General features: G+C 40.1%; 1 protein-coding gene across 2 annotated transcripts in view; it reads left to right on the forward strand.

The window, feature by feature from the left end:
- LOC123314688 (delta-1-pyrroline-5-carboxylate synthase) overlaps window positions 1-27,658 on the forward strand; it is a 183,707-nt gene that overhangs the window by 64,176 nt on the left and 91,873 nt on the right. The window lies entirely within an intron of this gene.

Below are 27,658 nucleotides of genomic sequence, written 5' to 3' on the forward strand. Positions count from 1 at the left end.
AAAAATTATCGGTGTATATCAGTAACTACATAGCACATTTAGCAGGTTTTTTTTATTTATTTATTTATTTATTCATTCTGATTTGGGATACAAACAGGAATACTCCCAGAAAAGTATCCTCAGATACATAACAAAAAACACTTTTAACAATATCCCATCCTATGGTGTATATAAGTGGCTCAATAACATGAAACAAAACAATAATCATTGAAAGAAAATTCTTCGGATACTCAACTTAAATGATCTCAAACTTACATTAAATGGATCCAAACTATTACAATATTGATTAAAAAGGTTGCACATTCTCATAATAGATGAATTTCTGCCAAGGTTCGTATTGAATCTACCATGAAAAAGTAATTTCTTATTTCTAAACGTTCTAGTAGGAACGTGATAAAGAATCATGGAAATCAAGTCGGTTGAATCATAAAAGTTATTCATAATCTTGAAGAGGAAAATCAGATCCGATTTTATCCTTCGGTGCTCTAATGGTTCCATATGATAATGAGATCTTAATTGGCTAATACCTGTAGTCACATAAATACCAGTCATTTTGAAATGTAAAAACCTAATAAATCTATTTTGCAATCTCTCTAACCTTTGCTTGTGCACAGCATAATAAGGGTTCCATATAATACTGGCAAAATTGATTCTGCTGTGTATGAAAGCAAAATATATTGCTTTTAAAGCTGCCTCATTATTAAAATGCCTACATATTCTGCAAAGGAAACCCAAATACCTACTGGCAGAAGCAATGAGAGTATCAAGGTGGGCACCGAAAGACATTTTTGAGTCGAAAATCACACCCAAATCTCTGACCTGACCCACCCTCTTCCCTCACAACCAACCAATCGATACCGAAAATCAATGTTTGCATGGCTTCTAGAAAATGATATGCACATACATTTATTCACATTCAGATCTAATTCATTTATTCTACAGTAATCAGAAAACGCATCAAGATCTCTCTGAACCTCCACACAGTCTCTTACAGATCTAATCTCACTGAACATCTTTATCATCCGCGTAAAGAAGAAAGCGTACACGTTTGAAACAGCTACCTATATCGTTCACGAATATTAAAAAAAGTATGGGTCCTAAATGAGAACCTTGGGGCACCCCGGATGTAACGACGAAAGGTGCTGACCTGAATCCACTGACAGTCACTAATTGCGTTCTTTTATAAAGGTAGGAAGATAACCATCTAAGGAGATCCCCATGCACACCGACCCCAGCAAGCCTAGACAAGAGTAAATTGTGATCAACCCTATCAAAAGCCTTACTGAAATCGGTGTACAGCGAATCCACCTGAATCTGATTATCCATAGCTCGCGAGATGAATTCAGTGTAAATTATCAAATTTGTTTCAATACCACGACCTGTATAAAAGCCATGCTGATTCTCCAGTATCGATGATTTAAGAAAGTGAAACAACACATCTAAAACAAGACTCTCAAACAATTTTGCAAAGATAGACAACTTGCTAATACCACGATAATTCTCAACAGCACTTTTACCACCAGAGTTCTTATAAATAGGTACAAGTAGCGAAGTCTTCCAGGAATCCGGAAATGTACCAGAATGCATCGATTTATTAAAAATGATGGACAGTGGATAACATAAACTGGAACCGCAATTTTTCAAAAAGTATGAGGGATATCCATCAAAGCCTGCTCCTTTATTAGCATCAAGTGAATTTATCTTATTCAAAACTACCTGTGGAGTGAATTCAACCGAGATTAATAGATTATTACTACTGATATCATTATGATGGTGATATTTTTGAGAGTAAGGTTTATAAACACTTTTGAAAAATGAAGCAAACAAATCACATATATCCTGACCACCCTCGGCAGAATCGTTACCAAAATGCATCCGGTTCGGTACACCTCCTTCATCCTTACAACTCCTCACATATTTCCAAAAATTTTTTGGGTTAACTTTTATATCATCCTGACAATCCTTAATATATTTTTGATAAAATCGATAAATTGATTATTGAAAACATTCATCCAGTTACACCCATCAAAAAATTCATTGAGAGCATCATAATCACATTTTTTGAAATTATAAAAACTTCTGATAGATTCTCGAAGATTTCTACTTATGGTGTTCTTTATGTGAAATTCTACAGGGGGATGATAGTAATCAGGATCCACCAAACAACTATCACTTTCAGTCAACTCTTTTAATTCAATCTTAGAGCAGAAAACTAAATCTAATATTCTTCCATACCCATTTTCAACAAAATTGAACTGACTAAATTCAGCAAACGAAAGTAAATCAATCAAAGCATTATTATCATTGTTAACATTTGCAGGAACTAAAAAGTTTTCACCCTCACTGACCGACCAATCTATCGTAGGAAAATTAAAATCTCCGAAAATAACAATTGGATCGACCGAAATTGAATCAATAATTTGCTGCAGTTTGGAAGTGAAACATTCTGTTGCTTTGTTATTCCTTGGGAGTAGGTATACACAGCAGATGTGAATTCTTGAGCTACCACCATTACCATAAATAGTGATCCACACATCCCCAGCCTCACTCTGAAAATCTCTGAAGATACTCTTAGCTGCAATCATCACACCACCACCCGATTTTTTGTCCTCCGCACAACCAGTACTCTCCCTGTCCCTACGATAAACTTTATACTCCGACAAATCGAACACCTCCGCATCCTCTACACCACTAAAAAGATTCGTTTCGGTAATAAGAAAAATGTCAGCGCCCATATTCAGAGTATTCAACTTAAACTGTTCAGTCTTTGATCGTAAACCGTTCACGTTTTGTCCATAAATGAATAACTTCTCCATCGAAAAAGCAAACAAATAAACGAAAGAATTATATTTAAGGTATTTACATCCCCTCGATAGAGTTGATATCCTTAATGACCATTATCTTTGATGTCTCAGACTTTCTACAAAAAATAGTTCCATTTTTAACCCATACATATTTATATTGCTTCTCTCTAGCGGCTAGTCGCACTTGCTTATATAACACTTTGTTAGCCAGTGTCAAGTGTTCATTGATGTAAAACTCATCTGAGACTCCATTCAAAGTCATTTTCGGTGAATAATCATTTGTAATGCGCTTTTTCTTAGCGGCAAGGAGAAAACGGTTTCTATCACCCCGGGATACAAATCTAACTATTATATTTTTCGCCTTGTTTGGAGAATTTTGGTAAGCTTGAACCCTATGGGTGTAATCAATGATTGATGGAGTCACCTTGCAATCAATATAATCTCCAATTTTATACGGTTATACGGTCAAATCTTGAAAAATCTAATAGGAAAGCAATACGAGCCAAATGAATTAGAAGAACAGGCTGGATTCAGAATTGGGCGATCCTGTATAGACCACATTTTCACGCTCAACTAACACACTGAAAAGAAGATGGCAACTGGCAGAAACACTAATTTGCTGTTTGTTGACGTGACAAAAGCGTATGATAATGTACCTTTCACTGAACTCTGGCAGGTACTGGAAAAGTCCTCGGTAAACGTGACACTAATAAGAGCAGTTCAATAGCTTTATGAAAATTCCTCTTCAAGGGTTAAAGTTAACAATCAGTTATCCTCTAGCTTCAGCATATCAAAAGGATTGAGACAAGGTTGCAGCCTATCACTAACGCTATTTAAAATTTATTTGGATGAAGACCTGAAACATTGGAGAAGACCATGTCTTGGAATGGGGATCCAACTGACTGATTCGACGACTTTGTACACTTTACATTACGCTGATGACCAGGTCGTTGTTTCCCAGGATAAAGATGATTTAGAGTTTATGACTCGTCGCTTGATCAAGAATACGAAAAGTGGGGATTGAGTGTAAATATGCAAAAGACCCAGTATATTTGTGTCGGCTCAGATACAGAGGATTTCAAACTGCAGGATGGCAGACAGGCAGACAGATACCGACCACAACAGAGTGTACATACTTAGGAACCAAAATCACTGACACCGGCAGAACCGAAACAGAGATAGAAGAAAGATTAATAAAGGGAAAACAAATAATTGGTGCCTTAAACTCGATATTATGGTCGAATAAAATATCGAAGGAAAAGAAAAGACAAATATACAACACTATTTTCAAGAGTGTAGTTCTGTATGGTTGTGAGACATGGCAACTGACATCAAAGACAATGGCAAGACTATTATCCTTAGAAATGGATTTTTGGTGACGAGCAGCTTGGATTCCTAGACTTCAACATATACCAAACATCACAATAAGGGAGATAATGAATGCAAATACCACTATAATCGAGGATATAAAGAGCAAACAACTCAACTGGTATGGCCATGTACAGAGAATGGGCGACGGCAGGATACCGAAACAAATTAAGAACTGGAGTCCATTGGAGCGACGAAAACCGGGAAGACCGAAGATAACTTGGAGGGAGTGAGCAAAGCAATGTCTGAAAGAGATCTTCGACCAGGAGATTGGGAGAATAGACTGAGATGGAGATTGGGCACCGCAAGGCGTAGAACGTATTCGCTATACGAATATTCCTCGAACTCTATCCCAGGTTATTTACATTACTATGAGAAATGCTTAAGCCTATTTCCCATAACACGTCCCCTTTTTTTTTAAAGAAATGACTTCAGCATCAAGGGCTGAATTATTTTTATGCGTTTTTACAATATTTGTAAATTTATCAATGAGAATTTTATACAACAAGTATGTTACTATTATGACAATAATTAAGTTGAAAATAAAATAAATGGAGGATACATGGTAAGGATGGATTTTCCAATTGAAAATCGTTTCTTGCATGGTTGAATTATCGAATATCAAATCTGATACAGTCAGATTTTCAATTAATTCTCTCTTCATACTAGGAAGAGCTACGTTATGGAAAATGGTTGAGAGTTTTTCACTATGAAAGTACTTATAATTGTTCGTTATATTACATGGGTTTTCTATCAATAAACTCCACTAAGTTTGTAGAATTCCGTATGGTCTTTACACACTTCACCGATTTGCACTTTACCGGTCGATAGGAACTTTGTCGCTGATAATTTCCATAAATCATCACTGCACTGTACAGGGTGGGCAAAATTCGTTGTCTACTGAAGGGATCTCGAGAACTATAGCAGCTAGAAGAAAACGGACGACACATTCTCTAGCTCTTTTTTCTTGACTAATCCAAAACTGAAAACAGATCCAGCCTAACGTTCATAGATTTTGAGTTATGAACGAAAATTGAGAAATTGTCATTTTCAATGAAGCTGAATAACTCTTTTATTTGAACTCGTATTCAAAATCCGTTGTTACATTCTACAGGCACTTTTTTATGAAGAATTCGAATATGATAGCATTAATTTTTTTCATCCAGTCATTTTCGAGATACGACAGGGATTTCCGATTTTTCAAATGTAAACTATAGTTGAAAGTCCTTTCATTCTGCTGCAATTTTTTTGCTGATTTCAAAAATGTATCATATGTCGCTATTCACATGAATATAACATAAGAAAAAAATTCAATACTTTTTCCTGCTTTTCGATTCACTGTTGAATTTTTAGTAGGCTAGCGTAACCATAGCGACCGATTTTATTCGTAATATTGGAATATTTTGCTGTCATAGATCTCACAACACTTATAATTTGATTCTGTTCCGTTTTCAATGACTGAATTTTATTTTCAAAAGAGTTGTGATGTACCCAACTAGGGAAGGTTCGGCTAATCGTCTATGCGGTGGAGGGATGGCGAATAATGTTCGGCAGACTCATCAAAGGGTTTTTATTTCTTAAGACATGTTGCACGGAGCACAGACTATAGAATTGACAACTGTATGATGTAATTCAGTAATGAATGAATACACACACTGAATGAATCTTCCTTAGCCAAATGCTATATATTATTCATACATTGTTTACGTGTTGTGTTTATAATACATCATGAATTGATAAATATGAATGACAGTGGTTATAAACATACAGATACAGATTACGTGTTATATCAAGAGCAATTCTATCTATCTGAGGCACGTTCTAATAATGATGTAAGGATGAGACGCCTTGCCGTCTCACGTATGAAAATATACAGGTTGTTCATACTGATACATATCATATATATCATATATATATTTATTACATATCACAGTCTCAATCGGTCTCAAATCTACAAAGTTAAATACGTTAATATCCTAATCTAATCCTTAATTCTAATCACTGATTAGTAATTATTACTAGTTATGAAAAATGCAGTTTCACTCTGTTCTTGTGCACTTCTTTGAGTTTGTTGTTGGCCGTTTTCACAATAATGTTCGGGTTTCGCACTTCCACTATTTCGTAGGGACCGTTAAATAAGGGGTCAAGTTTATTGTCAATGTTCTTATTATTCAAGAGCACCTTATCTCCTACTTTATAGTTTATTTCGTTACATTTCCTGTCGAAACTCTCTTTTCTCTTCAATTTTGTCTTTACCAAGTTTTCTCTAGCATCTTTCCATGCCTTTTCTGCTCTTCCTTCATCACCATGTTGTTTTCTGCAGGGGATGAGAATTCCACGACGAACAATTCCTTCAGGTCTTTGCCCAAAAGAAGTATGTCTAGCTTTATTGCATTGATCTGCCGTGTTGTTGAGACAGGATAGTTCCAGTATATTCGAGCTCTCTCGTTCTAGACCACCGCTTCAATCTCCAGAGGCACATATGGTAGCACCGGTTCTTTGACTATCTCATATGCCGCCCTCAGATGGAAGTAGAGAACTCGGAGTGCCGCGTTGTGTCTCTCTATATACCCTGATGGAGCATGGACTCTGCAGGCGGAAAGAATGTGCATAATAATTTCTTGTTGACTCTGGCACGCTCTGCACGTTGTTGGGCTGTCCATTTTCATGATGTTCTTTTTATACCATCTGGTATTTATTACTCCATCCTGACACGCCATCGCAAATCCCTCCGTCTCTGACTAAAGGCTATCCGACTTTAGAATGGCGAAGACAATCCTTCCGACAGATCTTGGTCTTTTAAACTCCTGAAAAATATGGATTGCAGGCTCTTACTCATATGATGTTCGAATAATGTATTCGACTGAGACTTCCGGATCAGTCTACGAAGGCTACGATTCATGTTCATCGTTTTTCTTGTTGACCTATCAAGATTGAGGAGTTCGTTCACCGTCCAGTTTACCACCCCCAAAGAGTAGGTAAGTATCGGGATGTAGCTGATACTTTGTTCTTTCCTGACAGCTGTGATTTCCAGATGTCTCTCAGCTTCTTCTTGTAGCTGGCTGATAAGGCGTCCTTTATCTGGGTTGTCTCCAGTACTCCCCTCTGTTTCATCCCGAGAAACTTGTAAGTTTCTCCGTCTTCCAGACGTCGAAAAGTCATTCCATCTTCCAGTTGGATATCTTCTCTTGGATCATCAACCCTTCTCCTGCGCAGATGAAAAACAGCACACTTGTCCAAACCCAATGACATTCCCATTGCAGAGGTGTAGTTGGAAACGATATTCAATAGTTGCTGTAGTGCGGACCTGAAGGGAGCGTAGAGTTTCAAGTCGTCCACGTACATAAGATGAGAGATCAGGTGGTTCCTTCTGCCTGGTGGACCGGCCTTGTATCCCATTTTGCTTTCCCTCAGCTTAATTGATAATGGCATGAGTGTTATGCAGAATAATAACGGGCTTATCGAATCTCCCTGGAACACTCCTCTTCTGTACCTCACCCATCCCGTATAAACGGTTTTTTCCTCTGCTCGGATGGCAAACTTCGTTTTCCACAACGCAATGATGCTTTCTATCGCATGGATGATGTTAGGGTGGAATTGCCACGTCGATGAATAGTGCTCTGTCCTCATCCTTATTGAGCAATATGAGGTCTGGTCTATTGTGGGTTATCTTTCGGTCTGTGAGAACAGTGCGATCCCAGTAGAGCTTGTGATGTTCGTTTTCCAGCACAGCATCCGGATGGTAATTGTGATAAGGAACCTTTTTCGAAGTTAGAAGTTGGTGTTTTAGTGCCAATTCTTGGTGAAGAATCTTGGCAACAGCATCATGTCTATTTTTGTACTCCGTGCCCGCGAACTTCTGACATCCCCCGGTGATGTGCTGGATAGTTTCATGTGTCGCACAGCCATAACGACAGCTATCGTCCGCCACTGAGGCATCCTTGGCGATGTACTTCATGTAATTTCTTGTTGGACTCACCTGATCCTGGATGGCGAGCATGAAGCCCTCTGTCTCAGGAAACAACCTTCCGGAAGTCAACCAGTAGTTCGACGCAGATATGTCGACGTAATCATGGTTGACCTCGTTCTGGTGCCTCCCGTGCAAAGGTTTGCCAATCAGTTTCTGCATTTTCCTTTCTGCAGAGTGTTCGACGGTTTCCAAGTGATCCTGGTGTAGCTTTAACGGTGTAGAAGTATCAGCAACACAAACTACTCGATGGAGTTCTGACGAAGCTGCCTTGCTCAAGAAATAGTTTCGAAGTCCTTCAATTTCCTGGGACATACGGTTGGACAAATCAACAATTCCTCTACCCCCAAGATGTCGTGGCAGCTCTGTCCGTTCTATTAAGCTTTTGGGGTGATGTTTATTGTGTTTAGTCAGCATCGTCCTTATTTTTCTCTGTAAAGCTGCTAAATCGGTGGTCGTCCAAGAGATAATACCAAATGAATAGCTCAGCGCCGAGCAAGCGTAGGTGTTAATCGCTTTTATCAGATTCTTGCTGTTAAGACCAGTTCTCATTATCCTCCTCAATCTTCGGGTAAACTCCTCCGTTAATTCTTCCTTCATCTGAGTCTGATTGATTTTTCTTGCCTGTTTTAAGCCTAGATACTTGTATGTGTCTCCTTCCTTTAATGCTTCAATTTCTGCACCTTCCTTGAGTTTGAACGTAACATCTTCTATTTTCCCTTTCGTTTTGTTAAGCAGTCGACATTTTTCAAGTCCAAACTTCATTTTGATGTCTTCCGAGAATCCTTCCACCATTATTATGACTTTAGCCTTGCGGCTTTCACACTCCTCTCCAGAGGAAAATTCACTTATCCCAGATATCTCAGATATCAAAAGGATTAAGCTCTGTTGGAGCCCTTTCCAGGTTTTCGGGCTCGTGGTGGTGGTCGGGTTCGGGTCGCTCCTCGGCTCCCTGCTGTAGGTTGGATTCCTGCTCCACCCGCACTTCCTGTCGGAGCAGACGGTGTTCCTCTGCATTCCCCATGTACTTACGTACAGTTCTCGCCGTTCCGAGCAGTACCGCCTTCTGCATGACTTTATAAATATTTTCGTCCAACTGAAGTTTTCTCAAGTTCTCTAGTAGTTTCTTCGGTATCAGGCCTGTAGATGAAATGACAATAGGGATGGTCTTTATATCTTTCAGCTTCCACTGTCTTCTGGTTTGTTCCTCGAGATCTCTGTATTTTGAAATTTTTACAGTGTGTCTATCTAGAAGATTGTTATTATTTGGAATTGCCACGTCGATGAATAGTGCTGTGTCCTCATCCTTATTGAGCAATATGAGGTCTGGTCTATTGTGGGTTATTTTCCGGTCTGTGAGAATAGTGCGATCCCAGTAGAGCTTGTGATGTTCGTTTTCCAGCACAGCATCTGGATGGTAATTGTAATAAGGAACCCTTTTCGAAGTTAGAAGTTGGTGTTTTAGTGCCAATTCTTGGTGAAGAATCTTGGCAACAGCATCATGTCTATTTTTGTACTCTGTGCCCGCGAACTTCTGACATCCCCCGGTGATGTGCTGGATAGTTGCATGTGTCGCACAGCCATAACGAGAGCTATCGTCCGCCACTGAGGCATCCTTGGCAATGTATCTCATGTAATTTCTTGTTGGAATCACCTGATCCTGGATGGCGAGCTTGAAGCCCTCTGTCTCAGGAAACAACCTTCCGGAAGTCAACCAGTAGTTCGACGCAGATATGTCGACGTAATCATGGTTGACCTCTTTCTGGTGCCTCCCATGCAAAGATTTGCCAATCAGTTTCTGCATTTTACTTTCTGCGTAGTGTTCGACGGTTTCCAAGTGATCCTGGTGTAGCTTTAACGGTGTAGAAGTATCAGCAACACAAACTACTCGATGGAGTTCTGACGAAGCTGCCTTGCTCAAGAAATAGTTTCGGAGTCCTTCAATTTCCTGGGACATACGGTTGGACAAATCAACAATTCCTCTACCCCCAAGATGTCGTGGCAGCTCTGTCCGTTCTATTGAGCTTTTGGGGTGATGTTTATTGTGTTTAGTCAGCATCGTCCTTATTTTTCTCTGTAAAGCTGCTAAATCGGTGGTCGTCCAAGAGATTATACCGAATGAATAGCTCAGCGCCGAGCAAGCGTAGGTGTTAATCGCTTTTATCAGATTCTTGCTGTTAAGACCAGTTCTCATTATCCTCCTCAATCTTCGGGTGAACTCCTCCGTTAATTCTTTCTTCATCTGAGTCTGATTGATTTTTCTTGCCTGTTTTATGCCTAGATACTTGTATGTGTCTCCTTCCTTTAATGCTTCAATTTCTGCACCTTCCTTGAGTTTGAACGTACCATCTTCTATTTTCCCTTTCGTTATGTTTAGCAGTCGACATTTTTCTAGTCCAAACTTCATTTTGATGTCTTCCGAGAATCCTTCCACCATTTTCAGCATCAGTTGCATTTGTTTTTTGGTAGATGCGAAGAGTTTCAAATCGTCCATGTAAAGGAGATGATTCAGTTTCATCATAGTTCTACTGCCGCTCTTGATGGAAAATCCGTAGTCCGTAGAATTCAATCTATGAGACAAGGGATTCAGGGCCATGCAGAACCACAGAGGGCTCAGCGAGTCTCCTTGTAAAATTCCGCGTCTTATTGGAATAGGTCCTGTTGTAATGGAGCAATCTGCTGCTTTCATTTGAAGACTAGTACGCCAGGTTGACATGGCGTTTTTCAGGAACTTAACAATATTGGGATCCACCTTGTAAATCTTCAAGATCGTCAAGAGCCATTCGTGAGGTATAGAATCGAATGCTTTTTTGTAGTCTATGTACGCAGCGTAAAGATTCCTTCGCTTGGAGAACGCTTGATTGCAGATAACTGAATCTATTATTAGTTGTTCTTTGCACCCTCGGCTGTCTTTGGTGCATCCTTTCTGTTGCATGGCGATGATGTTATTTCTTTCGCAATGGTTGTGAATTCGGTTCGATATGCACGATGTGATTAATTTGTACATCGTTGGAAGACATGTGATCGGTCGGTACTTGGATGGGTCTTCTGTATTCCTTTGGTCTTTAGGTAACAGGTATGTTGTGCCATGTGTAAGGAATACTGGCATTCTTTCAGGATTTACAATGACATCATTTATTGCGGAGGTCAATTTGTCATGCATGATCCAAAGTTTCTTGATCCAGAAGTTCTGTAATCCATCAGGCCCAGGTGCTTTCCAGTTGTGCAGTCCTCTGATAGCTGATTTCACTTCTTCAATTGTGATCATGTCATGCTGCATCGGCTCATATTTTATAGCTTCAGATTTTTCATCTTCAATCCATCCGGTATCTCCATTGAACTGAGGTTTCGTTGATAATTGTTCGGTCCAGAATTGTTCAATGGCTTCCTTTGGTGGTAATTTTCCATTTTCTCCATCCGACGATGTGAGTGACCGGTAGAAAGATTCTTCCGACTTTTCGAATGAATTATTGTCTCTTTTCCGGCTATAATTGCTTTTATATCTCCTCAGGCGTTCTGCATACAGACTCAATTTTTGCTTCAGAGTGTCGAGGCAATGGTGAGCTGTAGCATTCTCCGTCTCTCGTTCTGTGTGTGTCCTGTTTCTGTCCATGATATCTTTGGCAGCTTTCACAACCTTCCTTCCTCGATTCCCGTTCAAGTACACCGTCAGTCGTCCAATGTCTCTTCTTAGCCTTTCTGTTTTGTGTTGAAGACGTTTCTGCCATGCTGGCGCGTGTAATTTGTGTAATTTTGGACCATCGTTGTTCGTTTGGCGAATTTTTGCCCCCATGGTTTTCGCTGTCGTCAGCGCTGCATAGTGAAAAACTAGATGCAGATATTCCAATGAACTTCCGTTCTGTAGGTATTCAGGTAAAACGTCCTTATTCAAGATGTCGATTATAAGTGACAGTTTCTTGGATGTATTGAGTCGTGGAGGTGCTACTCGATGAAGAGGATCTGTTCCTTCCAGTTCGGCAAAGTATTTCCTCATGTCAGAGTCAACTTGTCGGTGGAGCTCTTCCCTATCGTCCTGGTGTTCAGGCTCATTTGCTTTGCAAGAAGGGCTTTCAGTATCAATGTCTTCTGGGTGTTGTTGCCCAGGTATGTGAATTTCATCAGAGGTGTTGGTGTTATTCTCTATTGCTAGCGGATGCTGAAGTTCTCGTTTAATTGCGTCGATTCGGGCCGTTGGTACTAGTTCATTTCTCAGAATTACGCGGTACTGGTCTGCCACTCGTTGTTCAGTGACATTGACATTTGGGTAGGCAATGCAGAATTCCTCATGGAGCCTTTTCCTATAGTTGTTCGTGTTCTGCCCTAGTCCCGTGATGGAGTTATATATGCGCACAATAGTTTCATTCATGGACGTTGTCCACTTCATGCGCTTTCTCACTAACCCCGCTTGGGTGAGCACTGGCTGAATATCCTGCGCAGCACCTTCAGCGGTTCGAGTCGGCAATTGAATTGGACTCGTTGGTTGCTGTTGTTGCTTTGGAGCTGTAGCTTCTTTTGCAGCAGGAGCCCGCTTCCTCAACATCCTGCCACCGACGTCCCGCATGCTGTCATGTCCAGCGCCGGCTCCAGACATGCCCTGACGATCCCCAGGCAGCGACTTGTTTCCGAGGCTTCTCGTAATCACCATTTTCATGGGTTTGTGCTCCCCTTTCTCGGTTTGGGTGAGGGGTAGAGAAATGAGAGCAGAAAGAGCACCCCTATAAAGGATGTGAAAGAGAGAGGAAGAAGAAATGGGACTGCGGACAGCAGGCGTGGCTGGCTGCACCGTCTACGTCGTTACGATGGCTACCTGGCAGGCCATCTACCAGATAGCTGCCAGGCAGGCCAGACATTAATTATTATTATGACTTTAGCCTTGCAGCTCTCACACTCCTCTCCAGAGGAAAATTCACTTATCCCAGATATCTCAGATATCAAAAGGATTAAGCTCTGTTGGAGCCCTTTCCAGGTTTTCGGGCTCGTGGTGGTGGTCGGGTTCGGGTCGCTCCTCGGCTCCCTGCTGTAGGTTGGATTCCTGCTCCACCCGCACTTCCTGTCGTAGCAGACGGTGTTCCTCTGCATTCCCCATGTACTTGCGTACAGTTCTCGCCGTTCCGAGCAGTACCGCCTTCTGCATGACTTTATAAATATTTTCGTCCAACTGAAGTTTTCTCAAGTTCTCTAGTAGTTTCTTCGGTATCAGGCCTGTAGATGAAATGACAATAGGGATGGTGTTTATATCTTTCAGCTTCCACTGTCTTCTGGTTTGTTCCTCGAGATCTCTGTATTTTGAAATTTTTTCAGTGTGTCTATCTAGAAGATTGTTATTATTTGGAATTGCCACGTCGATGAATAGTGCTGTGTCCTCATCCTTATTGAGCAATATGAGGTCTGGTCTATTGTGGGTTATTTTCCGATCTGTGAGAACAGTGCGATCCCAGTAGAGCTTGTGATGTTCGTTTTCCAGCACAGCATCTGGATGGTAATTGTAATAAGGAACCCTTTTCGAAGTTAGAAGTTGGTGTTTTAGTGCCAATTCTTGGTGAAGAATCTTGGCAACAGCATCATGTCTATTTTTGTACTCCGTGCCTGCGAACTTCTGACATCCCCCGGTGATGTGCTGGATAGTTTCATGTGTCGCACAGCCATAACGACAGCTATCGTCCGCCACTGAAGCATCCTTGGCGATGTATCTCATGTAATTTCTTGTTGGAATCACCTGATCCTGGATGGCGAGCATGAAGCCCTCTGTCTCAGGAAACAACCTTCCGGAAGTCAACCAGTAGTTCGACGCAGATATGTCGACGTAATCATGGTTGACCTCATTCTGGTGCCTCCCATGCAAAGGTTTGCCAATCAGTTTCTGCATTTTACTTTCTGCAGAGTGTTCGACGGTTTCCAAGTGATCCTGGTGTAGCTTTAACGGTGTAGAAGTATCAGCAACACAAACTACTCGATGGAGTTCTGACGAAGCTGCCTTGCTCAAGAAATAGTTTCGAAGTCCTTCAATTTCCTGGGACATACGGTTGGACAAATCAACAATTCCTCTACCCCCAAGATGTCGTGGCAGCTCTGTCCGTTCTATTGAGCTTTTGGGGTGATGTTTATTGTGTTTAGTCAGCATCGTCCTTATTTTTCTCTGTAAAGCTGCTAAATCGGTGGTCGTCCAAGAGATAATACCAAATGAATAGCTCAGCGCCGAGCAAGCGTAGGTGTTAATCGCTTTTATCAGATTCTTGCTGTTAAGACCAGTTCTCATTATCCTCCTCAATCTTCGGGTGAACTCCTCCGTTAATTCTTTCTTCATCTGAGTCTGATTGATTTTTCTTGCCTGTTTTATGCCTAGATACTTGTATGTGTCTCCTTCCTTTAATGCTTCAATTTCTGCACCTTCCTTGAGTTTGAACGTACCATCTTCTATTTTCCCTCTCGTTATGTTTAGCAGTCGACATTTTTCTAGTCCAAACTTCATTTTGATGTCTTCCGAGAATCCTTCCACCATTTTCAGCATCAGTTGCATTTGTTTTTTGGTAGATGCGAAGAGTTTCAAATCGTCCATGTAAAGGAGATGATTCAGTTTCATCATAGTTCTACTGCCGCTCTTGATGGAAAATCCGTAGTCCGTAGAATTCAATCTATGAGACAAGGGATTCAGGGCCATGCAGAACCACAGAGGGCTCAGCGAGTCTCCTTGGAAAATTCCGCGTCTTATTGGAATAGGTCCTGTTGTAATGGAGCAATCTGCTGCTTTCATTTGAAGACTAGTACGCCAGGTTGACATGGCGTTTTTCAGGAACTTAACAATATTGGGATCCACCTTGTAAATCTTCAAGATCGTCAAGAGCCATTCGTGAGGTATAGAATCGAATGCTTTTTTGTAGTCTATGTACGCAGCGTAAAGATTCCTTCGCTTGGAGAACGCTTGATTGCAGATAACTGAATCTATTATTAGTTGTTCTTTGCACCCTCGGCTGTCTTTGGTGCATCCTTTCTGTTGCATGGCGATGATGTTATTTCTTTCGCAATGGTTGTGAATTCGGTTTGATATGCACGATGTGATTAATTTGTACATCGTTGGAAGACAGGTGATCGGTCGGTACTTGGATGGGTCTTCTGTATTCCTTTGGTCTTTAGGTAACAGGTATGTTGTGCCATGTGTAAGGAATACTGGCATTCTTTCAGGATTTTCAATGACATCATTTATTGCGGAGGTCAATTTCTCATGCATGATCCAAAGTTTCTTGATCCAGAAGTTCTGTAATCCATCAGGCCCAGGTGCTTTCCAGTTGTGCAGTCCTCTGATAGCTGATTTTACTTCTTCAATTGTGATCATGTCATGCTGCATCGGCTCATATTTTATAGCTTCAGATTTTTCATCTTCAATCCATCCGGTATCTCCATTGAACTGAGGTTTCGTTGATAATTGTTCGGTCCAGAATTGTTCAATGGCTTCCTTTGGTGGTAACTTTCCATTTTCTCCATCCGACGATGTGAGTGACCGGTAGAAAGATTCTTCCGAATTTTCGAATGAATTATTGTCTCTTTTCCGGCTATAATTGCTTTTATATCTTCTCAGGCGTTCTGCATACAGACTTAATTTTTGCTTCAGAGTGTCGAGGCAATGGTGAGCTGTAGCATTCTCCGTCTCTCGTTCTGTGTGTGTCCTGTTTCTATCCATGATCTCTTTGGCAGCTTTCACAACCTTTCTTCCTCGATTCCCGTTCAAGTACTCCGTCAGTAGTCCAATGTCTCTTCTTAGCCTTTCTGTTTTGTGTTGAAGACGTTTCTGCCATGCTGGCGCGTGTAATTTGTGTAATTTTTGACCATCGTTGTTCGTTCGGCGAATTTTTGCCCCTATGGTTTTCGCTGTCGTCAGCGCTGCACAGTGAAAAACTAGATGCAGATATTCCAATGAACTTCCGTTCTGTAGGTATTCAGGTAAAACGTCCTTATTCAAGATGTCGATTATAAGTGACAGTTTTTTGGATGTATTGAGTCGTGGAGGTGCTACTCGATGAAGAGGATCTGTTCCTTCCAGTTCGGCAAAGTATCTCCTCATGTCAGAGTCAACTTGTCGGTGGAGCTCTTCCCTATCGTCCTGGTGTTCAGGCTCACTTGCGTTGCAAGATGGAGTTTCAGTATCAGTTTCTTCTGCCTGTTGTTGCCCAGGCATGAGAATTTCATCAGAGGTGTTGGTGTTATTCTCTATTGTAGGCGGACGCTGAAGTTCTCGTTTAATTGCTTCGATTCGTTCCGTTGGTATTAGTTCATTTCTCAGAATTACGCGGTACTGGTCTGCCACTCGTTGTTCAGTGACATTGAGATTTGGGTAGGCAATGCAGAATTCCTCATGGAGCCTTTTCGTGTTCTGCCCTAGTCCCGTGATGGAGTTATATATGCGCACAATAGTTTCATTCATGGACGTTGTCCACTTCATGCGCTTTCTAACTAACCCCGCTTGGGTGAGCACTGGCTGAATATCCTGCGCAGCACCTTCAGCGGTTCGAGTCGGCAATTGAATTGGACTCGTTGGTTGCTGTTGTTGCTTTGGAGCTGTAGCTTCTTGTGCAGCAGGAGCCCGCTTCCTCAACATCCTGCCACCGACGTCCCGCATGCTGTCATGTCCAGCGCCGGCTCCAGACATGCCCTGACGATCCCCAGGCAGCGACTTGTTTCCGAGGCTTCTCGTAATCACCATTTTCATGGGTTTGTGCTCCCCTTTCTCGGTTTGGGTGAGGGGTAGAGAAATGAGAGCAGAAAGAGCACCCCTATAAAGGATGTGAAAGAGAGAGGAAGAAGGAATGGGACTGCGGACAGCAGGCGTGGCTGGCTGCACCGTCTACGTCGTTACGATGGCTACCTGGCAGGCCATCTACCAGATAGCTGCCAGGCAGGCCAGACATTATTATTATTATTATTATTATTACAAATCGGTACAGAGTTGAGGCTTGGCCTATTAACTCAAAAATGTATTCAAATAAGAAATGCTGTCACAAAGAAACAAAAATTGAAAAAAAACTAACACACTATCACACACCCACAGCATTTTCTGAGGCCCTCAAGTCACATCTGTTTTTAAAACTGTTCACACTAGGCGCACAAACAATCTCGGTCGTCAATCTTTTCCAAACTTCGAACACTCTGTTGGAAATGAAGTACTGCCTAGCGGTGGAGAAAAACCTCTCACGTGAGAGTTTGAGCAAATGTCCTCTCAGGTTATTCTGGTTGAGCACAAAAATATGACTGAGGTCACAACCGAATAGACCACCTAACGATCTATAAGTTATTATAAGATCGCCTCTCAACCTCCTTAATGAGTACCTGCTGATATCCATGAGAGCCAACCTACTTTCATAGTCTGGACGCACAAAGCCGTATGGTATTCGGGTGGCCCTCCGCTGAACTGATTCCAAAAGATTTGCGTCTTTGATGAGCCAGGCGAACTCCAGGACTGGACGAATGTACGTTTTGTACAACTGCGCTGCAGTCATAGGATCGCAACCAGCGAAGGACTTTCCGAAAAGATAAAAAAGCTTTCTTGCTCTGCTCGTGCAATGAGCTATATGCTGACGACTCCATGACAGATCCTCTGTCATAATCACGCCCAGATCGCTGTGAGCGGATACCTTCTCAATCTGCTGCCCCTCTATAAAGTAGGAAAGTCCTGGGTTATTCTTTCCTAGATGTAATACCTTACACTTTTCAATATTTAGTGGAAGCAGCCAATCATTACACCACCTTGCCAGGGAGTCGGGATCTTCTTGTAAAATAGAATGGTGGGAAGTTGGACAGTTAAATAGCTTTGTGTCGTCCGCGTATGAACAACACTGCGTTCTTACAGACGCCGGCAGATCCGAAATATAAATAAGAAACAGAATGGGCCCCAGAACTGAACCTTGAGGTACTCCACTTAAATCATCTCTCATGGTAGAACGAGTTGGGCCCACCCTGACCGAAAATTCCCTGTTGGAAAGGAAGCTCTCAATCCAATCAACCACGTCGCCCCGAACACCTACATGTCTTAGTTTTTGCAACAATCTCTTCAGAGGAACACGATCGAAGGCACGGGCGAAATCGAGGTAGATTACATCTACCGATTCACCAGCATCAACAGCCCTTGGGGTATAATATTATTGGACATCAAATAGGACAATATGGCATTAGAAATGATCTTCTCCATTATTTTACCAACTATTGAGGTAATTGAGATAGGTCTATAATTCTCAGAAGACTAATATAGCGTTGTCATAAGGATTTTTTGAATCTTATTTGACGTATAATCTTTTCGTCTATCCAAGGTTTAGGTAATTGTATTCCGCCGCACTGTGATCGAGCGTGTGTGTCTCTCAACAGTATCAACAATAACATTCTCCAATTTTTTCCACATATCCTCGACATCATCGGCATCCCAGAGACTATCAACCAGCATAAGTTCCTCATCAACTTTGTCAAAATCAGTACACCTTATTTTCTTCCTGGACATGAAAGACCTATTTTCCACAGAGAATTGTAATTTTGAGCACAAAACAACGTGATCTGATTTGCCCACTGGTGGTTCATAATCCAAGGAGGAGACCAAATTTTTGTCATTAACGAGAATTAAATCAAGTGTTGACAGACGTTGACCTATACGAAATCTCGTCGGCTGGCTGACGAGCTGTTGGAGATGACAGTTATTGACCATGTCAAGGAACTTAGCTGAGGGTGAAGCATTAGATGGAGAGGTCCTGATAGGCCACTTCAAGTCATTCAAGTTGAAATAAAATAAAATTATTCTTTCTTGAGTTCGATAAATCTTCAATCGCGTCGAACAAGAAAGAATCATATGGACATGGTCTGGGTCGATAAACACAGCCTAATGTGATGGAAAAACTTGACGTAGATAAGTCAAGGAAAATATTATCCATACCAGGCGAAAGAACCGAATATAAACGAATGGAGTATTTATTGACAATATCAACACAAACATAGATGCAGCAGCCCCCATAACCGGGCGTTGTAACACTGTCACACCTGTAAACGACATATCCTGGAATATTACACGAAGCATCAGGGATGTTTGGATTTAGCCATGTCTCTGTGATCATAACAAAGTCTGGTTTAGAAATATCAACAAGAGCTATTAGGTCATTTTTCTTCGCCGACAGAGAAGCTAAGTTCGTATAAAGTATCTTCCATTCTTCAGGTGATGTTAGTATTTTGGGGGAGGATTATCAGGAGCCGTAGAGCAAACAACTGCAGACTAGCCCTTTATATACTTGATTGTTAAATTTATCTCACCTCCGGAAATTCTGTTCTTCAGTTCCTCCCGCATGCGATTGAGACGTTCAAGCTGTTCATGTGTTTTATCGTCAGAAACGCTGAAATCCCTCTGCACAGGATTGACGGCGATTACCTTCTTATTTTTCAGAATGTTGAGAGGGGTATTCAAATTGTTGAAGCAAACTTTCACTGAGCGGGGAACATCAGATTTCCTCACCTTACCAACTCTAGATATAGCTGTGATGTGATCAAAGGCAGATCTTTCAACCTCATTAACAATTTTTTTGATGATCACGGCGTCCTCAGCATCATTTACCTCCGGTATGTTCCTTACAATAATATTGTGTGAACTCTTTATCCTCTCTATCATCTCCTGTGCACTACATGGTTCGGGACCGCCTCTAGCCACACCGCTGGCATCGACAGCGGAAGTCACCCGACCTCCAATGTCAGAGACTCTCGAACGAAGCTCCATCATATCATGAACTACGGATTCATGAGCAGTTTGTGAATTCGTTATGTTATGCTGATACTCCGCAATAGCAACCCCCTGGGCATGGGGCAGCTCAGAGTGGTGTTTGATTTTTTCAGAGCAATTCTTCAGCTGCTCACATAAGTCTGTCTGTGTATTTTTGATCATTTCAATATCCTGAGCAATTTTGTCAAGTATAGACAGCTTTTCCAGAATGAGAGCTAAGGGACCAGTTGATTTCTCGACCTCAGTAGTCTGAGAACTGCCATCACTACCTGAGTTGCTACGCAGTTTTCTCAAGTTTCCCCGACATGAGGGACATGCAAATTTTTCATTCTGCTCTGACATAAATGCTATATCTTCAGGTCTCAAGTTGACGCAGAGCCCATGACAGGTTCGGCAGCAGACAGTACACGCTATTTTACTATCTTTTGCTCCCACACTCTTTGAGCAAACTAAGCAATAAGTAGGCATTTTGAACGGTGAGGCTATATCAATATAAAATCAGGAAAAATTAGAACAAAGGATTAACACTCTTCACTTCCTGAGGCCGACCAGGAAGACTTCGAAATAAACGCACACAGGTAGGCCTAGGAAAATGCAAGGAATTCCCCACAGAGGATAATTACAGAGGACGATATCTTAAGTCTACAGATACTTCAAAATGCAAAATTAGATCTCAACGTGTATACTTCCCTTTATGAAATAGTATGAAATCTCAACATGTGTGCTCCTCTTCAGTGAATACAAAATTAAATATGCTTATCAGAACATGCGATAGTAACGTATGTTCATCGATATACAATTAATGCGAAAACAGATCTTATAGTCACTCGAAAATAAATACAGAAAAGCGGAAAAATCGGTTATTCGAACCCAATTTTTGGTAAATTTCACCCTAACACACGTGAAGACATTTATGATCAGCCTGCCAACACAAAATGCCTCCGTTTCACTTCAAAAACTCTAGAAAATCACGCACAAATGTTTCCCTGTTGACAACACAACTCTATCTCCTATTGTTTTCACCCTTTCGATAAAATCTGATAAAGATTCTTTAGGTTTCCTTGTCAAATATTGATACTCGCTTTGTAGAACATCAAAATTAATTTTGAACCCGAATTTATTATTCAATACATGTTTCAATTCTAACCATGTATTGCATGATGGTCCGGAATAAACTTATTGTTTCCGCTTGTTCAACTAACTTTGATATTATTGTTGCAAAACAATATCGGTTAATCAGCTCATTATTTGTGGTTCCGAATTGACTCATAAAATTATCTGCTTCTAAGAGGAAAGTTTATAACTCCTTAGGGTGACCATTAAATCTAGGTAATAATTCTCCAAAGTTTTTGACTGTATTAAGATCTATCACAACACAATTTCCATTGGGAGAGGTCATTTTTGATTTTTTCTTGGTATTAACCGAAGTAATACATTTAAGTGAATTAAATTGTTCAATTAACGACTCAATTATTGAAGATTATTCTGAAGGGAAAAAAATGTTCAATGAATAAATAAAAATATGGTCCTTATCTTTTGGTCCAGGAATAGGAAAAAACTGGGATTATTAAAACTAACTTAATTGTCTTCAGTTTTAAACCTCGTGTCTGCGATGCTACTTCCAAACTGCTAAGGGTGATCTTTGAGGGTAACCAGGTGTGGATCCAGTCCGGGTTATTTCTCCTTTTTTTTCAGGAATTCAGCAACGCCTCTTGATTAAATCGGTCACACCAGTGTCGCTGGAGATTTTGCTTTTAGTACTCGGTTTTTCTGTTGAAGGTAACGTCACACCAACACAAATCTCTGTTCTTTGATTTTACACAAAGAATTGAAATTCACGTGTACACCTGCTTTTCTTTGGGATACACTAGTAAAATCCCATCCTCGTCGCCAATTATATTTTTACGCTCTGAGTTCACTTTTTTTAAGAAACAACTTTATTTCTCGAAGCAAGTTTATTTCAAGCTGGTCTGAATAATAATGAATCGCAAAACTACATTTCTACTAGAGGAAAGCGAAAACTGCTGACTAAAAGCTATACGAATATTCCTCGAACTCTATCCCAGGTTATTCACATTACACTGAGGAATGCTTAAGCCTATTTTCCATAAAAATATATATTTACTGGGCAGAGGTATCAATATTTCCTTCAAAACGAATTGCCGGGTTTCCCAGAAAACGTGTCAAATAAGGCAAAATATGGGGCTGCAGCAACATAATTGTTTTCCAGACGTGTGAATCTCAGGCCCCTGAGCTAAAGGATAGGATTGATCATGATAAGCAGATAGCCGGATAATGAAAGTGGCTGGAAGAGAGGAGGAGGAACATCAAAAAAGGGTAGTACGTCTTGGCAGACCTGTCCCTGATAAGTGTAGGCTCCTCCGCCTTGTGTTCGATAGTCCGAATGTTTGTCATTCAATCATTAAGCATAAAAGAAGGATCTCTGATCGTGGATTCTCGGTGAATTTCGATAAGACCAAGATGCAGCTAGGTATACAGGGGGAAGCTTTACAGGAATCAAGGTGAAGAACTGAGCTCGGGGAAAGAGACCTTGTTATGGTGTATAGGGGTGTTTAACCAACTATAGTAACCTCTAGATTGCCGACCGTTGGGAGAAATCACACGTTTGCTCGGCTACGGTCGGAGTCAGGTTCCGAAAACTAACCTGTCCCCCAATGGATCTCTTGGTGTACTATCATAACATGCGCAAAATTAAATGAGATTTATGTTTTTCTACAGCATTCTTCTCACGATCTGATAATTTTAACTGAGAGCTGGCTTGGTGTTGACATCTTGGACTCTGAAATATGCCCTAACAACTATAATATATTTCGTTTGGACAGAAGCAGTGAGACAAGTTCGAAATCTCGGGGCGGTGATGTCGTTATCTTCGTGAGGTCTAGTGTTTGTGCTAGCATCATCGAACACTCGTATGGTGACATTGAACAATTATTTTTGGAGATTAAAGGTGCCGAGGACATTATAGTCGGGGGAGTTTATTTTTCCACCGAACTCCAGCGAGGAGAAGTACGCGGCGCATGGTCTGGCAGTGAAAGAGGTGTCGTTGCGGTATTCGAATTCTCTCGGTGAAAGTAGTGACAGATATTTGCTCATGTGGAACTCCTTAATATTTGTTGATTTGACCCAGGTATGTGGGATACCTAATAGTTACGGAACATCTATCGGTTCGACTTCAACAGGGTCGACTACGCCGGCCTCAATAGTTTTTTGACTTCTGTGAATTGGGATTTTGGGGTGGATGACATTGGTGGATCAGAGTGCAAATTTTATGATGTACTCTATAGTGGCCTATAACGCTTCATCCCATTGAAACCTGAAAGGTGCACTAAGTTCCCGGCCTGGTTTAACTATGAACTCATTAGAATGGTGAAAGCTAAGAGGAGAGCCCATAGAAGATTCTTAAGATCCCGGGATCCCGGTGATTATGCCGAGTTCTCCAGGCTGCGCTATTGTTGTAAGACACTCAGTAGATCTCTCTTCAGTTATTATCTGCGGAGGGTCGAGTGTTATTTTCATTCTAACCCGCAATATTTTTGGTCTAACCTGCATTCCAGAAGGGGTACTTCTGATCTGCCTGAGCAGATGACCTTTTGCGGGAGGTCGGTTTCTGGTGGCTATAATTTGGTTAATCTTTTTGCTGACTTCTCGTCTCAAGCATATAATGAGGAAGTAATCGTTCCACCTGAGGTCGAGTCTGTTAATAGCGTTAATTTGAGTTCCTGTCGTTTCAATTCTGGCGAGTTATACGAGGTTATAACCAAAATAAAATCGAAACTCTCAAGCGGACCAAATAAGATTCAAAAGAAGTTCTTGCGCTGTCTTAATTTTAGGCTTGAGGGTGTCAGGCCCCCCTCTAAGGTTCTTAGGAAACATATAGGTAATTGCATATTCGTCATCGCAATTTCAACCCGAGTTATTTTTTTCACTAATTCGAGGTCGTTGATTACGAATATACAATTAGATTTTTCCTAAAATGAGTACTTTAGGAAAAAAATCACTCTTATTTTTTCCCATTGTTCCATTAAAATTTATTTTTTTCCCAAAGTACTCATCTTAGGAAAAATCTGATTGCTTATTCGTAATATTCGACCACGAATTAGTAGAAAAAATGACTCGGGTTGAAATTGTTCGAAAAATAAAAAAGTTTGGTTTTACAAGAATGTCGTTTGCAACCCTCGCTCACCTATCGTTTTTACCCGCGCTTTACGAACGAAAATAAATTTTTTCATCGACCTGGGTCATTTTACTAATTAATTTGAGGTCGTAGATCTCGAATATGCAATTTTTTTTTCAGTAATATCAGTATTTTGGGAAATAAATCACTTTGAGTGCAAAATTTCGAAGAAATTGGTCAACTTTGAGGAGGTGTAGCAGCCAGAAAAAAAGCACTAGTCATATGCTGATTTTTTTGTGATAGATTGATTCTTTGCAAATAGAAAAAAACCGCACTTCATTCATCTACCGCTAACAGTTTAGATTTTATAATTTTTTCCACGTAGGTCCAAAATTTCCGATTTTCCATCGACCATAACTTGAAAACTTAATTTTTAAAAAATATCTGTTTGCATATTCGTGTTCTACGCCCTCGTATTAGTGTACAGTACGAATTTGATTTTGATCGGAGACCAAAAATAATTTTCAAAAAATCCAAACAGAATGGAAAATTTGAAAAATTTTCAATCTCTGCGATTTACACCAATATTGGTGTATTTACTAAATCGGAGGCGTAGATTACGAATATGCGAACAGAATATTGCTGAAAGGATTAGTTTTTAAGTTATGGTCCATAAAAAATCGGAAATTTTGGTCCTTAGTTCCAGATGAAATGGGGATGAGTCGGTAATTCCCTAGGCAAAGAAATTACTGGCTCTATGCTTGCGACACATTGTAGACATATCCTATCTTTCAACCTATTTCACCCAAGTGTGGCGGTCATTCCTAGATGAATGAATAATACATTTACAGTTAATTGATCCCTCATTGATTTTGAAGATTTTTGGCATAATGATGGTTTATCATGATTCCATTCTACAATTTTGATTTTAGCACTAGGAAATTAATTTTTTCCGAGAAACTAAAGAAAAAATTTTAACCTCTGGTTGATTTTGGCGCCCCCTTAAGCTGACGCCCGGGGCAAGCGCCCCGCTTGCCCCCCCCTAGATCCGGGCCTGGAGGGTGTTTTCGATGGTAATGTTGAGCGCGTCCGGGCCTGCTTCGGTTTGGATACTCTGGAGGTGCGTCGGTGGTTGGCGGACTTTCGTCTTTTGTTCGGGCTGCTCAATGGTTCTGTGGACTGTTCTGATGTTTTCGGGCTCATTGGTTTTACGATTCCGCATAGACCTACTAGAAATTTTCGTAACCGACTACATAGAACCAATTATAGCAAACATTTGTTTCCCTCGCGCTTTTTTCCATTTCACTGCGGTCGTTCAGGACTGGAACTGTTTCTTGGTTAAGAGAGATCTTCGGTGTTTCATCCTTATCATGAGTTGCTTATCTGTACTCTGGCTGTGTGTTCTAATTTTTGTTACTCTGAGTGTCTATATATGTTCTTTTTTTATTGTAATATTGTGGGTTTCTCGTCATACCTGATCAATGCAGTGTAAATAAATAAATGAAATAATAAAAATGGACTAGTAGGAAATCTAAATTGAGAAGTGAACTGCATGGAACGTGTCGCCATCAATCGAAAGAGTAGTAAGTAGACCGGTTTCTGACTTATTTGCCGTCATCAGTACCCCATAACTGAGATCGATGATGACGACCAAAATGAAAGGAACAACTTATATTCCATGCCAGAAATAATGTCCGAGATATAACAAACAGATGTGACATCTGGCGGAGAAATGTCTACCTTTCATACCAACAGATCCTTCAAAAAAAAGATCTCTACGTATATTCCTTTTTCCCTCGATATTTCGCAATGACTCGGTTTTGAGTCTTATATTTTCAAACTTGCGACTCTTGTAAAATGCTATTATGCAATAGCTGTTCTGGATGTTCCACATTCAGAAAGATTGTGAATGAATAGGATGACAAAAAAAAAAGTAGACACAACTACTATAAAGACATTATAACACATAATCGGTATAACATGAAAAAATATATCAAGATTTTTCTGAGGCAAAAATTATAAATCTGGAAAAGTACGATGAATCTTGATAAAGTAAAGAAATGGCAAATTTTTTCTCGCTAGCATAGCAACTAAAATGGTTGAGAAAATAAATATTCCATACAACTTCTCATTGATGATAATATTCCCATCAATAGTAACTCCCTATTTTTAACTGCTGTTACAGAGAATAAAGTACTCCGCCACATGAATTCATTGAAAAATATTGTACCTGGTCATAATGGAATCACTCCCTAACTGCGAAATGCATTCTGCGCCCTCTATGCCATATCATTAACCTAATATTTGGTAGTGGAAAATTCCCCAAATAGTTTAAAAACTATGTGATAACCCCTTTTTACAAAGCAGGTGAAAAGGATAAATTTTAAGATTATCGCCCAATTAGTTTAATTAACTATTATAGAAAAATAACTGAAAACTGCCCTAAAACAAGCTTAATAAACTTTCTAAATAGCAGCAAAGTGTTGAGCGAATAGTAGTTTGGGTTCCGAGAGAGAAGAGGCACATCAGATGCCATGTTTGGGGTTATTAAGGAGGTTTCAAACAATCTTGATAACAATGAGAAATGATATGATATTTATGCATAAACGGAAACACTTAAAAATTCACATCTCGCATAACATTGTGACTCGTAGTATGACTAGCAGATTGCTAAGAGTAACTGACTCCAATCAGAATGTGAGTGAACGATTTGCTTACCATGTGGCACCAAGGGCCTACAATTTGTTGCCGTTGAGTATTAGAAATATTAAGGTTTACAAGAAATTTTCAATGGAACGTAAGACGTTTATAAATCACAACTTTATTTCATTTGTAAAACTAATTGATTAATTTAATTTACACTTGTTTATGTTTATGGAATTGTTTGATATAGTATGGGGAAGAAATTATGGCGTTTACTGAATTTGGAAATAAATCCATGATAAAAACGCAAAAGGTGCATGTTTGTGGACTTCAGTATGGTGGTGGGTAACGCCAGCGGGGTGATTTGGTGTTTTATGAAGGAATTGTGTATGAATTTTGTTTTTCTTTCTATTCGTAATTGTGGTGGAAAATGTCGCTGATACACAACGAATATAATGAAAGAATTATGTATTTGTATGGAACAGTTGATAAATACATAAAAAAATAAAAAATTTAAAAAAATAATTCTATCATTAAGGTGGGCATAAACACATATTATGATTCAAAATGTTTCGTTTGTTATTTAAAATATTGTTTATTGTTATAAAATATATACATAATTCAATGAATATAATTTTGAAATAGTTTGTTACAAAGTATCCTCGATTTCAAGAAATAAAATCATATTTATGTTCTCAAATCAAAGCATGTTGTCACAATACGGAAAAAAATTAATGAAATGGATATACCATGAAATACGAAATAGAAAAAATGAATTAATGCACTTTTCGAATAGCATAATGAAAAAGCTTCCTGGAAAAAAATGAAACGGCACCGTGACGTCTGACGACTTAATCTTTATCTCCTTAGCAGAATGAAAAAATATTTATCCCTTACCTATCGAGAAAAATGCTTTGAGCAAGTTAAGTGGACAACCCTCTATTTCAAATGGTGAAAAGATGAAGTTTGGTTACTCGTTTGGTTATAATTATCATTTCATGATA

Source organism: Coccinella septempunctata, chromosome 6 (genome assembly GCF_907165205.1).
Source record: "Coccinella septempunctata chromosome 6, icCocSept1.1, whole genome shotgun sequence".
NCBI classification, from domain to species: Eukaryota; Metazoa; Arthropoda; class Insecta; order Coleoptera; family Coccinellidae; genus Coccinella; species Coccinella septempunctata.